This window comes from Oxyura jamaicensis, chromosome Z (assembly GCF_011077185.1).
Source record: "Oxyura jamaicensis isolate SHBP4307 breed ruddy duck chromosome Z, BPBGC_Ojam_1.0, whole genome shotgun sequence".
Classification (NCBI taxonomy): Eukaryota; Metazoa; Chordata; class Aves; order Anseriformes; family Anatidae; genus Oxyura; species Oxyura jamaicensis.
Window position 1 is genome coordinate 68,439,658 of NC_048926.1, and position 15,045 is coordinate 68,454,702.

The 15,045-nt window shown below is 42.0% G+C and overlaps 1 long non-coding RNA gene across 1 annotated transcript; it reads right to left on the reverse strand.

The window, feature by feature from the left end:
* Positions 1–9,892: 9,892 nt before the first annotated feature.
* LOC118156766 lies at positions 9,893–14,503 on the reverse strand. The gene is made up of 3 exons (XR_004746424.1): positions 14,336–14,503; positions 10,549–10,964; positions 9,893–9,969 (listed from the first exon to the last, which is right to left on the reverse strand). It is a non-coding gene; the product is annotated as an uncharacterized LOC118156766 (long non-coding RNA).
* Between the last annotated feature and the right edge of the window lie 542 nt (positions 14,504–15,045).

Genomic DNA, 15,045 nt, shown 5'->3' on the forward strand with positions numbered 1-15,045 from the left:
TGTCCTCTGCAATTCATACAGGGAGACCCTGCTTGTTGTACTGGGCAGGCTCTGGATATGTCTTTGTAAATTGGAAATATTGTCTTGTGCTTTGAGATGCTTCATGATTTAATATCTGCAAAAAAATTGGCGTGCTTCACGAGAATCTTAATTCTGAGAAAAAAAATCAGGAAAAGTGGGAAATGGCAGTGGAGGGCTAGATATACAAAACTCTAGGGACACTGGGGATGTGTATGTCATGGCAGAAGATCAATGGAGAAGAGAGGGAGGATACTAGACAGAGAGAGGACAGGAATTAAGATAAAAAGAGAGATGCTGGTGGCAAAGGAGAAGGAGTAGTCCTGAGCTTCTATAATACACCTATTGGTAGAAGTTAGAAACTCAGAGTCCAGGCATCCCTATAGTGCTGAACAAGTGGCAGACCAACAGCCTGGCATCTTCCAGTTGGTTGACAGAGATGGTGGAGCCTGCTTCAGAGAGACCCATGTATTGTATCAGTGTGCCTGTGTACTAGTCCTCCAGACCTCCACCCTGCTTGTGACACTGCTGGGGACCTGTGCAGGACTCCAGTATATGACCATGGGATTAAATCCCATTTTGTCCTGCTTGCCAGGATAGTGTGGGGCTGTTGGAAGGAATTTAGGGGTGAGTAAATGGCCTTATTCTGGCATTTACTTTTGCCTCTGCAGCTTTTCAAGATATTTTAATATAGGCATTGCAACAGAATTTCCTGGTTGATTAAGAACACAAAATTTTCTTTTTCCTGGCCACCTGAAATTTGGAACCTATCTTGAATTTCCCACAGACCACACAGCTTTAGATCATCTCAGTGCCAGCCCTAACCCTTCTGCATCTGGGCTGAGTAACCAGCAGAAGGTGTCTTAATTAATAAAGAAGCCATGAAATGGAAACAGCATGAGGTGGCTTTAAATTTAGCTGCCTTTGAGGTGAAATGCTGTGTTATTTAAGGCTGAACATGTTGAAGCCATTTGGCCCAGCAGTACTGAAAGAAAAGGTGGACAATTGAAACTATGTCTGGAATGGAAACTCTGTCCTGTTCAAGCTGGAGAGGCAGTACAATGCCATTATCTTGAGTGTAGTTTCACCAGGACACAAACCTGCACTTACAAAAAGAACTTGAAGATCTTTAATTATCACAGCAGGTCGAGACCTCAGTTTTAAATCTCATCAGGAAAGCATTTGCCCTCTGACATCAGGCTGAGTCACTGGCTCCAGTAAGAGCTTGGAGGAAAGAGCAAGTGTGCCGTGTGTCAGATGATGGGGCCTCTTCTAGCAGAGATGGTTGGTCTGGAGGGAGGCCGGTGCAACTTGTGTTTAGTGCTCTGCATTACCTGAAAACAAATGTGCTGGTCAAATAGGTTTGTAATGCTTCCAAAGTGTTCAGTAATTATTTATTCTTCAAGATTATACACATCAGGCATTGTGCGTGTTGTTCTCTCTGTCTTTTCTTTGCCAAGTATTGATTTATTTACAGTGCAGATTTCTTCTTGACAAATGAGGTAATTTCTCAAGTGAGATAATTTGCTTTCCTTGGTGCACAGGGGCAGTTGTCCATGCTCTCATACCAATGCCCTGTGTAACAAATTTGTTACGAGTGAATTAGAAAGGAAGCAAGTCCTTTCACAATATCAGGAATGAACGTCATGCACAGCTGATGTTGCATGATTTTTGTGCAGGCAGTGTGATATTTTAGCAAGTGGCAAAGGCCCAGGCTTCTTTCAGTGCATTCAGCACGAGCTTTGCTGGGGGAATTGCGCAGGCTCATGCCCAGCAGACTTGATATGCCAGGAGAGCAAAGGCCCCGGGTGTAAGCCTGGGCCGATGATAGATGGCTTGTGCTCAGTTGTCCTCGTGGCCTAAATTACACATGCATTTCTCACAAGCGCGCGTACTAACCAGGAATTATTTCAGCTGTAGACAAAGCAATTAAGCTAATTTTCTCGCTGCGAACTGCATGCCAGCAGCTGGCAAACTGTTTGCAGGAGGGCTCCTAAAAGTGCTAGCATTAGCCAAATTATTGTCAGGGATAATCAGAGATAACTTTCCTCACACTGCCAGAGAAATGCACAGTTCAGTTTGGCTTTGGGAAGGAGGAACTCATTGCAGCAAGAAATGTTTTTCTTCTTATAAGGCTCCTACAATGAAATAGTTTTCCTTTGATTGGTGAATGACTTCTTTAACAGTGTTATATCTGGCATCTGAAAATAATAGCTAAAATTTATTTTATTGTTAACAGTGGGCTAATCCCTTCATTTCTTCTGCAGCTGGAAAACAGAATTTGTTCACTATTTTGTCACCTAAACTGCACAGCTAATGTTGAATTAAAAAGGCTGCTCTGTTGCTCTAGCAGCCAAAAAGTCCATCATGTTTGTAAGTCTAACGCTAGAGGACTACAGGTGAAACATCCCTTTTATCCCACTTCCCACCAGGATTTCCACTCCACGAGGATTAGATCCCATAGGACAAACAGCGCTTGGCTGACCCCGAGTGAAGCAAAGCAGAGGGGAAGGCCCAAGGTGAGAAACTCAGGTGCAAGGCACAGCTTCTTGGTAAGTGTTGTGTGTGCTGTGCTGTTACGTCTGAAAGGGACTACTGTAGAAAAGAAATAGTTTGGTGGGTTTAGCAGCATACACAAGTCTCAGTCAATTAGCTCTGAATGTGCCTGGGGTGAGTGGACACCTTAATTGTGGCAATCGCGGTGCTGAGATTAGGCTCTGTGAGACAACAGCTAGAGCCTTTTGAAAGTTCTGAAAACGATGGGAAAAGCTCCTGAAGACCCTCCTGTGAGCATAATACCCTGCTTGAGGAAATGTGGGGTGGCAGAAATGCAATTGTCATCATTTCAGGCCTTCCTTGTTAGGCACTCACTTATAGGGCCTAGTACCACGTCCAGGCCTCTGCTCGAGCAGCAAAGGGTTCGTGTCTGGCGCTGGGTGGTGGTAGTGAGGTTTGCAGACCTGAGCACTCCAGCGGCAGAGCAGAGAGCTCCTTGGTGAGCTTTTGGTGGTGTGACATGTTGTGCGTTTCAGGGGGTAGCTCTCCCGTTGTGCTGCCTCCTCCTCCCCTGTGGCGTTGGGAGTTCAGACAGTGAGAGCCCAGGGGAGAAGGCTGCATACATTACTGCTTTAAAGCCAGGCAGGGAGAGATCATAAAACACAGGCTCAAAAACTTAAGGTTTAAGGCTATGCCTGTGAGGGCAAGATAACATTGATAGAATAGGATTTTCACATTGTTTCAAAGGACTTATCCAGGAATTTACGCAGAGGGGCAGGCTCATTTCTGTTGCAGTGCCATTGATCTCAGTGGCACTGCTATATGGTACTGGTTGCCTGGACTCCTTGAAATGGATTTGCGGAGGAAAATAAAAATGCCACCAGGTCCAGCAAGTGTACCTTCAGTTGCAACACTGTAATTGAAAAGGTCTGTTTGTCATACCAGCCCTTTAGTTTTCTTACGGCTTTTTTGATCTTCAAAGGACTTTACGGGTATTGATTAATCTCAGAGCAGACCTGTAAGGTAGATGCAGTGAGTAAATATCACCTCTGCCTCAGAGGCTGGGGAATTGAAACAGAGGAGTTTTGGCCACACAAGAAGCTGAATTAGCCCACGTGAGCACCTGGCTATTCACCCCAGCCTCAGACCTCTCGATCATTCCTCTGTCAAATAAATGAAGTATTGTCCTACATTCTGCTCTTCACTACCCTAGCAAGCACTTCTTTTGAATTAATGTCTGATCCTGTGGGACACTGAACTCAATATCAATCTCTCCTTTTTTTTTTTTTTTTTTTTTTTTTTTTTTTTTTTTTTGAGAGAGAGAGAGAGAGAGAAACCTATCTGGAATTATCCCAGAGAAACTGGCTAGAGTTGTCTGAGCAAGCTTGCATTGCTCCTTTCCTCTATACTCACAAGGAGAAGGGGCACGGGAGAGCAAATCTACAATCAAACAGAAGCTGGTAGGGTTTAGATGGGTTGCCATTTAAAGTCAGCACTGGCCAGCACTGTCTTTACCAGATATAAAATCAGACTGACTGTACTAAAGTGTGAAATATGCACTGGATGACCTAAGTCTACACATTTCACCCTGAACTGTGCAAGTACTAATGTAATAGATAATGAGAAACACACTGCAGTTCATGTGGGATTGTGGTAAAGAATCAGAGAAAAAATTGCAGGCAGCTGGCTTTAGCTGAGAAGCAGTTTTGCAATGAACTAAACTAGTCATGAAGTGTTATGGAATTAAGCAAAATTATTTTATGTGTATGAAGCTGGAGGGAGTGAGGAGGTAGGGGAGCAGGGGGAGGAAAAGGAATAGAAAAGTCAGCATTCAGATTTCCTATTCTAGTAGTGTTGTTTGCTTTAAAACATAGCTGGGTTTTATCTGAAAGAGGAAAAATCAGTCAAAATGCTTGATCTGTGGCATTTTGGTTGTCTCCTGGAGAACTACTACATAGCTGTTAGCCTTTCTGGTAAAGACTGAAGGGCAGACATTAGGTCACTTTGCTTTGAAAGTCAGAAGATGTTACAGAATGGGCAACTTGATGATGCCAAGGGTTATCTTCCAAGCAGCATTTTTTGCTGGTAGCTCACCAATGAGTATTGCAAACCAAAGTTTCTGCTTGTGCCCGAGGGAACAACAGTTCAAAGGTAGGTGGCATTTAAAAATGATGTTTCTTAACCTGAGGCACCTTGCAAATATTTTCAATTTCATTCTGTACCTAAATTAATGCTTAGAGACAGCCAGTGCAAATATTCCCTTTGACTTCTCATTTCAAGGCTTAGATGAGCAGTTTTCATTTGGTGAGACTGAGTGCTCTTCTGCAGAATATATACCATGTTATGTGCTTTTCAGGGATATGGGGATAATTATGAAGCTAAAGAATTATTTGAAACTAATTTTAAGCAAAAAAAAATAAAAAAGAGGTAAATACAGAATGGTCTGATAGTGCAGGGCAGATGTCTTTTAGAAAGGGAGGTTAAAAGCAACCCTTCTCTATATTCCATGCAAGACTTTGAAGTCAGATCCACTGGAAACGTAGGATTAAGCTACAAGTAATCCTATAACAGTGTTTTAAGGTTTTATAATCCAAAATAGTCTGTGGGGTTTTGACCATATTTACAGTAACTGAATACATTTGTTGGCAGGATATTGTACATCTAACTGTATTTAAAGTTGGCAATGAAATCCATTGCTTCATTCACATATGGTGATAAGATCTGTGAAGTTTATAATCATATTGCCAGTAATCACAATTATGAAAGTTATACTCAGGAATAATCATGTAAGGCAGAAATAATTTCCTGTTAACTGAATTTCAACTGGATCTGTATCATTAAAGTTGAAAAACAGTAATTAAATACCTTTTCCTAACATTAGTTTCCTTGAATTCCCCCTCCCCCCCTTCTCTTTTTGGGAAGTGCTAAATTACATGTATTAATACATGCAGAAACAGGTGTTTTATTAAAGATATTAGGTATGGAGAGTAGAGTTGAATGCTAGACCAGAGCAATGCCCATGACAAAGTATAACCTCGGTATAAAGAAGTCCATTCATTCTGGAATGAACACTGTGAGGAAGAAGAAAAAAGAAAAAAAAAAGGAAGAAAAAAAGAATTTTCCTTCAGGGAAAAAAATCTTAATAATATTAAAGAGGCCATGAATTAAAATGACCTTTCAGATTATGAAAGGGAAGAAATTACTCAGAGAACTGCTTTAAGAAGATGGTGAGTATATCTTAGTAAAAATGAATTAAAGGTAGCTTTTTTTAAGTGGCCATCTTCCTGTTTCGTAACACAGAGTAAGAGATATGTAGATCTTCAAAAACAGTGTTGAACATTTGAATCAGAGCACACTGATTTGGCTCTCTTCCAATGGCCTGTTGAATTGGAAGGTGGCTATGAAGTAAATATAATCTTTCATTTTTGGTAGGGCTGATGTTTGATTCATCTACTGTCTCTGAAAGAGCCAGTGCCAAAGTGAAAATAAAAAACAACAACAACAACAACAACAACAAAACCCAAACCACCTTGCTGTAACCATTTGAAGGCAATCTGGAAAGTGTAAATATGCAGCATTTTTAAATAACCTTTCAGCATGATTGAACAACCTCTGATGTTCCATCCCTCTTCAGGGTAGTGTCCCTCACATCCTTCACCTGATAGTGTATGAATTGCCCATGCAGGAAATTTAAGTTGGGACATTAGTAAACTACTAGACCAAGGGAAAGGATGGGTGAAGAAGCCATCTCCAGAAGCTCACAGGAGATCCTCCAAGGGACCTCTTGCCTTTTCAATGTGACCCCTCCACCCTTCCTGGCAATGCTTCCTTTTTTTTTTTTTTTTTTTTTCCCAAGCAGTGGCTGCACTTGTGAGCCTGAACTGTCAAGGTTAAGAATACCCTGCTGGAATTCTCAGAAAAAACATAACCCCAACTCCCCAGTGATCAAACCAACAGAAATCCCGTGCTAGTACAGAAAACTCTTTCTCTCAGATGTGCATTTTCGTGTTCCTGCTGGGACTCATTTGAGAGTCCAACACTAGTTTAAGGAAAAGACGAAATAGGAAAAATACCCTTTTCCCTCTTTCATCTCAGGAACACACTGTAACAATTGTAATCCAAGCTGCACCAATTTTGAAAGGATCTTTCTCTCCATGTTCCTTCTACAACTCCTGATCTTTGGTCCCAGATGAACACTGATGCTGTGCTCAGTACTTTGTTGCTAAGTGACCCACACAAACTGTCTGTGCTGGTTTTCCTTCTCTTCAGTGTTTGACCATGATCAAGAAGCCCAGGCAGTTAGAAGTTGGATTTCATTCACATGCAAATTTTTTCTGAAAGCATAAGATTTTTTTAATATATTATTTTCTTTTATTTTACTTTCAGGCCCAGGAAAGAAATAATTTCCGCTATTATAATCTCCAACTTCTGGACAGAGAATTCAGGAGAGTGAGAGCCTAGCTGCAAAGTGGGAGTAATATGTGGCAAAGGGAAGCAGAACCTAAATACTGACTCAGCCAGCTTTTTGTTATCCTTAACCCCAGAGGTCTAGCTCAATTTTAGTGGAAAGACAAGATCATAAAACTGGGAGGATAGTCAAAGCCCTAATTTCTTTTTCTCGAGGGACAGCTGGTTGATGGATGGCTGCTGAATTTGCCTGTGAATGCCCTCATTTTTTTAAAAAAACCTTGCACCAGGAATAGCTACTGAGGCAAGGGAGCTAAGTCAGCTTAACTAATGATTTAATGAATTGGTCCAAAGCACAAAGAGTGGGTGATGAAATCAACCCATAGCATATAATCACGTATTTTTCTTTAAAGTGGCCTTGACCTTCTTCCTTAAGAATTTCACCTGAGGGGGAATATCGGTTGACATGCCACAGATGAGGCTTAAGTCTGTATTGCAGTACATTGAGCAGGAGCACTGCTGTGTGACCATCACAGGCTTCCTGCCGACCCCAGCGGGAGACAAGTCTGTGGTTCAGCAGGGGAGAGTTACCGAGTGCAGGCTGCAGGTCTTCGCTCATGTTGTTTGAAGGAGGGAGTGCTCAGACAGTGCCTCACATGCCAAAGAGGCAGCGAGACGGAGCCAGTGTGGCAGAGGGACAGCAGCCCGCGGGCATGCTTGTAGCCAGGAGATGATGTGTGCTTGCAGCCTTAAATTATGTTGAACAGTCATGCTGCTGTCAAGCCAGCTGTAAGCAGTGCTGTGCTCCAGGAGGACCTGAGAATTAAAGGATCATCTGCAATGCAGATCAGATTGTCTTTCAGGGAACCAAATAAGTCACAGGCAAGGTACGAGCAGATGCAAGGTCCAGTGGTCAATGGGACTCTTCTGTGGTCTACATAAGAGAAACAGAACTGATACCGGGGTTAATTCCCTAAGCAAATTTATCATTACTGTTCGCCTCCTCCCCTCCTCCCCCCCCATCCATTTTATTAAAAAAGGCAGTGAAGCAAAGCAATGCCAAAATGCATTGTATTACCAGAACATTGTCACAGCATTGCCTTATAATGGGAATTGACATCTGAGCTAAAGCACTATGATTTTCTTCAATAATACTTTGCCATAAGTACTTCTCCCTGCAGAGGAGCTGCATCTCCATGATCCCATGACAAAGGAGAGAGTCTGGCACATAGACAGTGTCATCCTGTCTCTGAATCACACAGATCCTCTTAACTAGCAGTTAAAAAAGAAAAAGAAAAAGAAAAAGAAAAAAAGCTGAATTTCTCTTTTTTTCTTCTTTTTAGGTGTGGGGCACAGCTGTGCAGACTGTAGGCAACAACCACTTGCTCTGACATGGCATCCCACGCAGCAGGGAAACCAAGCGTGGCCATGGGCACACAACTTCTCTCCTTCACTCGGAGCTTTGTCTCGTGCATGGGGAGCACCAGTGTGCATCTGTCCTGTCGTGAACCACTGGCTCACAACGCCGGTCAGACACAAGCACTGCAGAACAGCTTGGGTGAGTGGTTGATTCATGGCTGATGCTTTCTGCTGCCTATTCCCTGCCCTGTCAAATTCAGCTGCATTGCCCAAGGTCTCCCTAACACCAGTGTGAACTAGAGGTAACTTTTCAGTAGTAAAGTTTTATTGCCACACCCCCTTTAATGATGCTGTCTGGCAGCATGTAAGCACCCCAGCTGCACTGTGATGACTGTAAATTATGACGAGCGAGTTAATATCCAACAGGAGCAGGTCTCTTAATGCTGACAACCCTGTGAGGACTGAAGATAGAGGCAGCATTTTGGGGTGGGAGGACTGGAATCCATTCATGTCCTCCCAGAAAAAGCTTGCAGATGAATTTGGCAGTCAACAGTCTAAAAATAAGACTCTTTCCTGTCAAAGAGCCATTTCCTGGAAATAGGGTAAGAGATTTTTTTTTCTCTCTCTTTTTTTTTTTTTTTTTTTTTTTCCCCCAATTTTTACACTCACAAGTTCACCAGATGTGTTTGAAGTTGTACATAACCCAGTGAAAATGGAACCTTTACCCTTACCAGAAACAGAAACAAGGTAACAGCCCTGTGCTCAGAGGGAAACATTTTTTTTCATGCTTCTCCCAACAAGAGTTTGCAAAAGTTTCTAGAAAAATGGGAAGGCGATATTTTTTATATCAGCCTTGTGTGCTTTCTTACATATCAGTTCTGTTTTTCATTTACATTGAAATAATGTTTTAGTTATTATGTTATCAGACATTTCCTCATAAGCATCAACAAATCTTATTTATAACTTTCTCATTATATTTTTTTGAAATAGACCCTTACATGTCTGACCCAACTTGTATGATTTTTCTGCTCTACCAGCTAGATCTATCAAAAAACATGATAATGGTGCGGAAATACTGTGAAGAGAATATGAGTGTTCTTATATTGACTTAGGCCTCAATGGAAAGCCTACAAGAGATCCTGCACAAATGGAATGCCTACAGGAGATCCTGCACAAATGATATTTTTAAGTTCACTTTGGCAGGTTTGAGAAATTTGGGCAAACTTTGCAAGTCTCTTACATTCATCCAGCCTGTACTTGAGCTATATTCATAGTTCTTTAGCTTATAGTAAAAAAAAATAGAAGGAAAAGGCTGCTCTGAACTACTAGAAAATTAGACTAGAATCAAGTCTGCATGGTGAGAACCAGCCTGCCAGAGTATTAATGACCTATTTTCCAAAGAAATCAATGAAAGTGAAGTACTTACATATTACCAGCGTTCTGGGTATTAGATTTTGTCTTATAGTGCCTTGTAGTAGTGCTTACACAGGTGTGGAACATCTCATTCTTTTCAGAGAGGAACAGGCTGATCTTGGGCTAATTTTCATTGCAGCATAAGTGAGAGCAATAAACAAGGGAAAAAACCAACACAGTAATTCATTACCAATCGATTTATTTACAGACAAACCAAGTCTGGGGTTGGTAAACAGTGGCAAAAGTATATGATATGTCAAATACAAAGTTCAGCTCCTGGCAAAGTGCATGAGAGATTTCAGCTTTCAATTGATGTTTCAAACACATAGATACATAAATAAAGATTAAAAAAAAAAAAAAAAAAAAAAAAAAAAAAAAAAAAAAAAAGGAAAAAAAAAAAAACACAACACTTGCTGATTCCCAAATTTCAGATTCACGTCATTTAACCAAGTAGTTGTTATAATTAAAATAATATTACATATATATGTGTGTGTAAAAATCATTGTGGTTTCTCTCTCAGATTGTTTGCATAATTTCCTCAGCACACAGAACCGTGACACTCACAGGAGGTGGCTGGGAGGTGGCTGTGTCAAATGCCCAGCATGAGCAGGTGTTTGTTTGGTCTCCATCTCTGAAGGACAGCAGTGCGGTGGTGCTCCATTGTGGTGCTTCTGAGTATGAGTTGAGGGCACCACACATGGCACCAGGGATTGGTAGGTGAGAAGGGGACCTGGCGGCTGTAACACTGCTCTCTCTCCTGTTTCAGTGGTGGGAGAAAGGCCTTGGGATGGGAACAGTTGTTGGCATCCCCTCTAGAGTCCTCCATTCCCAGTGCAGGCTTCAGAGGTACCTTACTTGAAGAGTAGAGTAGCTCCTCCACTGTGCAGGAGAGGAGGGTCACTGGATGAAAAGCTGCCACAGCAATACTCCATTGCATGGGGACTGTTATCCTGGAAAGCTCTGACAGAAGTCCTTTACTGCTGCTGGGTGTTTACTTGGCAGGAGGCTATGGAGCAATCTGTTAAGCAATCACTGCTGTGCATAGATGCAATACAAATACAGAGCATTCATAGTGCTGCCTGTGATGCCAGATGTTCACAGCTCGTCTCTTAACTTTTCAGTAAGGGTTTCCCATGCTGTGCAACTGTTTATGGACTTTGCTCACTTGGTGTTTGGTGACTCCTGCTGTGCCGAACTTCTGCTAGGGTCTGAATAGGCATCAGGACAACAGCAGTGTCCTGAGGCTAGCAAATATCCTCCTGGTGCTTGTACTGAGAGAGAAAAACTTAAATAAATACATAAATAATAATGGTAATAATAAAAACAAAACAAAACAGACACTTTCAAAAAAAAAAAAAAAGATCAGTAAAAAATCTGAGATTCTGTGGAATTAAAAGGAATTATTTTATAAGGGAGTAAAAAAAAAAAGTGTGGCACTGACTGTGAGTGAGAACAGGGATCCTGACTCTCCTGGCACAGGGTTTGCTTTGTGCAGAGCAGTGTGGATGCTGCTTCAGTGTTGTTTCTGCAGCTTCCCACCCACCAAGTTGCTTCTGCTGGGTCGTGGGCCTCTTTTGCCCTGTCAGACCTCAAGAAATCCCAAAGGCGGGGTGGGGGGCTGGGTGGGCTGGTGAGGCTGACGTTGTTTCTGTAGGAATTGCAGCCAACATGAAGCCTTACTACTTACTATATGTCAGATTTGTATCAGCTTCAAAGGCGGCTTCAGCTGGAATAGAGTGTCCAGCTGGTGGGAAACATGGTGGGAGGGTGTGGGTGTGAGCCATTTGTACAGCATTTGTAATTAGCTGAACAAACTTTCTGGTGTTAATTAAGCCTGTGAATGTGTTTGTGTGGCAGGAAGTGACAGCCATTCCCAATCCATGCTGGGGTTAGCAAGGTGGGGAGGGAAAGGGACCAGGTCATAGGGCTGCTGAAGAAAGTGCCTTTGATTTAAGCCAGGCTGTTCTTCCATAGTTTTCTGCTATTATTGTGCTATTCATTTACACATATATGTATATATATATATGCTGTTCCCAGAGAGCAGAGCTCTGTTCCTGCCCCTCCGCTCCCCTCGTGAGGGAGCTGCAGGCCGCCATGAGGCCTCCCCTCAGCCTGCTATGCTTTGGGCTGAAAAAAACCAAGGGACCTCAGCTGCTCCTCATATGTCTTCCTCTCCAGACCCTTCACCAACTTCAAAACCCTCCTTTTGGACAATCTCCAATAGTTTCATGTCCTTTCTGTACTGTGGTGCCCAGAACTGCACACAGTGCTTGAGGTGAGGCTGCACCAGCACCAAACAGAGCAGGACAATCCCTTCCCTTGCCCAGCTAGCCATGCTCTTTTGATGCACCCCAGGGCACGGTTGCCCCTCCTGTCCACCAATGCACATGCTGCTGGCTCATCAACTTGCTATCAGCCACAACCCCCAGATCCCTCTCTGCAGGCCTGCTCTCCAGCACCTCATCCCCCAGTCTGTATGTATAGCCAGGGTTGCTCCTTCCCAGGTGCAGAATCCAGCAGTTGAGTGCTGCTAAGAAATTCTGTTCTTGGTAAATAATACGTATCTCAGCAATTCAGAGCAGTTTGGGCTTGTCAGAGGTATCTTGAGTCAAATAAAAGGCCTAGGATGTAATGGAGCTGGGAATGTCCCAGTTGTGTGCTACAAAACTGTGCAGAATTCAAATCATCAGCTTTTATGAAAACTCTGGGGATCATTAGCACTGATGATGATGTAAGACAGGATTAACTGTGTTGCAGCCAGTCAGATCTCATCAAGATAAAATGGATGTATAGGGCCAGCTACACAGACAAACAGCAGAACTTGTCTTGGGATGATGTTGTTATTGCTTGCTTAGTTTCATCGCAGGTCAGTAAAGACTGCTCATTCTTATTAAGGCAAGAACTCATATTTCTCATGGCCTGTAAACAAATAAGTCTGCTGGCTGTGTACACTGTTATATGAGAGATGTTATGGCAGCTACATATCATATTTCTACAGTCCTGCTATTCCCGGTCAAGAATAGTATTTATTGCAGCTGTACCTGCAACAAACCTCAACCCTCTTATGTGCTGTAATGAGTGAAGTGGATATGAAGCCAGCGGAAAAAGGTGAAAACAGTGTCCTTGTGTTCCCATAGCACCTCATCTCCTGCTTGTTGCAGGTGTTAATGGCACAGGGAAGGAGGTAGCACAGAAACACACCTCGAAACGCAGCTGGGAGATCCAAACACATCTGGAAAAACTTATCTGTTCTCCTTCTTCCTTTCGTCCTTTCTCCCCCCATATGATCCAAAAAAACCATTTATTTTCTGCCTGCAGTGAGTACTGTCAGCCAGAGAACTGCGGAAAAACTGGTAATTGCCTGGTTAAATTGTCTGAAGCCAGAGTCATGGTGCAGTGTTGTCCCAGAGACTGTCTGGAGGCATTAAATAAAAGGGAAATATAAGAATAGTACACTTCCTTCTGCTTACAAGATATAAAATAGCTGAAGACTCTGGCTTTCAGGAGCAGAAGTCAAACAAACCTAGCTTAGCGTAGAAAACTCGTTATTTAGGGTAAAGGGATTTAGTTTAAAGTTCCAGAGGTTGTGATGGTTTTGCTCTCTGATCCCTTAATCTTCCTCCAAAGGATGTTGGAATGAGCTACCTTTCAAAAGGAACTCTTGCAGAATGCTAGAAATGAGATTTCCTTTCAGAGATGAAGTACCTCAATTTAGCAGAACAACAAACATCTTTGTAGTAATGGGCATTGTGCTGAACTTTAATGTCTGATTCAGAATTCAGTTCTGATGTTTCTGTTATTCAGCTTGAGCTGTGGCTGGTTGCTCAGTTTTTTTTTTTTTTTTTTTTTTTTTTTAACATATATATGAATATATATATTCATTTTTAATTAAGGAAAATCTTAAGGAGTAAATCTGCCCAAATACATCATTGGAACTGATATCATGCTTTTTTTCAGTGAAGAGGCTAAAACAGACTTTTATGTTGGCTTATGTAACTGCAATAGAGGAAACTTCATGAGTTTCAGAGATCGTGTAGTGTAAAGGACTGAATCCAGCTTCAAAGGACAGAGGCTTATCAATACTATATTTGTAAGCACTGTGATTTTCTTTAGTATTGAAAAGGCCAGATCGTTTTGATATTTGACAATTAGATGTCAAGCTGAGAAAAAGTACTGATTGCCTAATGAACACTTCTTTTTTTATTTATTTGAGAGGAAGCCTATGATTGAGAGAAAGAGAATTAAGTTCACTTTTGCTTTTGCTGAGATCCTTCCATTGTTCCTAGAGATACTGAAGGCACTTAGTTTAGGGGCAGCCAAGGACATAGCTATCAGTACCTACTGGAACACTTCATCATTGGAGAAACAAGGTAAAATTCCATCATGGACAGCCCTGTAGAGCAAGGAAACCTGCAGAAGTTACTCTATAAAGTACTAACTGTAATTTTCAATGATATTTAGAGGCTGAGATAATATTCCCATTTTCTCCTGTACAATTGAACCTCATTCCTTCCAGTTATATAGTTTATACAAAAAATAGTAAAAAAAAAAAAAATCCTCCCTGGAACTGACACTTCAATTAAGAAAAAAAAACACAACACACAACAAACTAGGAAGAGCCATAAATCTGAAATTCAAATACCTCATCCTGCCAGGAAATGTGATCGGCTGCATACAAGGGTTGCATCTGCTCTGCTTTATTCCCACCGACAGCAGGCTGCCCACAGAGACTGCACCACCTCCCACTCCTCCTCTTGTTAAGTTGCTGAAATGCTGCCCAAATCCAACAACACAAAATTGTCACTAACATGCTTTTTCAGTGGGGCCCTGTTACCCACTTCAGAAGGGATATTTGCTGCTTCCTGGTTCTGTGTTGCAAGGCATTTGAGGCAGTGGCTTTGGCTGTTTTAACTAGTTTGTTGACTGGCCAGTGCATTCTCAAGACAGTTGGCAGCACCATCACAGACCTCTGCTGTGGTTTGATCCATCCCATCCCTGTGATGAATGAAGATGAGAAAGGAGTTAAAGAACTCCTGTCTGGGAAAGAAAATAGCTCCTGTTTCTAGGGGGCTTGTTTTCATTGGTTCTGAAAAATCTATTACTTCTCTCTTTTAAGTAATTCCTCTGTAGAGATGCTATTTTAATAAAGCACTGCAAAATGGCTGCAGCTAGAGGGAAAAGCATGTATGTGACGGTGGCTTCAAAGGGATATGCTTTTATTATGAGCCTTCCCTGCTCTCCCTCTGATTTCATTTTCTTTTGTGCTCTGTCTCACTCTTGGTTTGTTTCTAAATTTATTGTCTCCCCCTTGTCCCCACTGGAAAAGAGATGTAATGCAGCATCCAATTTATT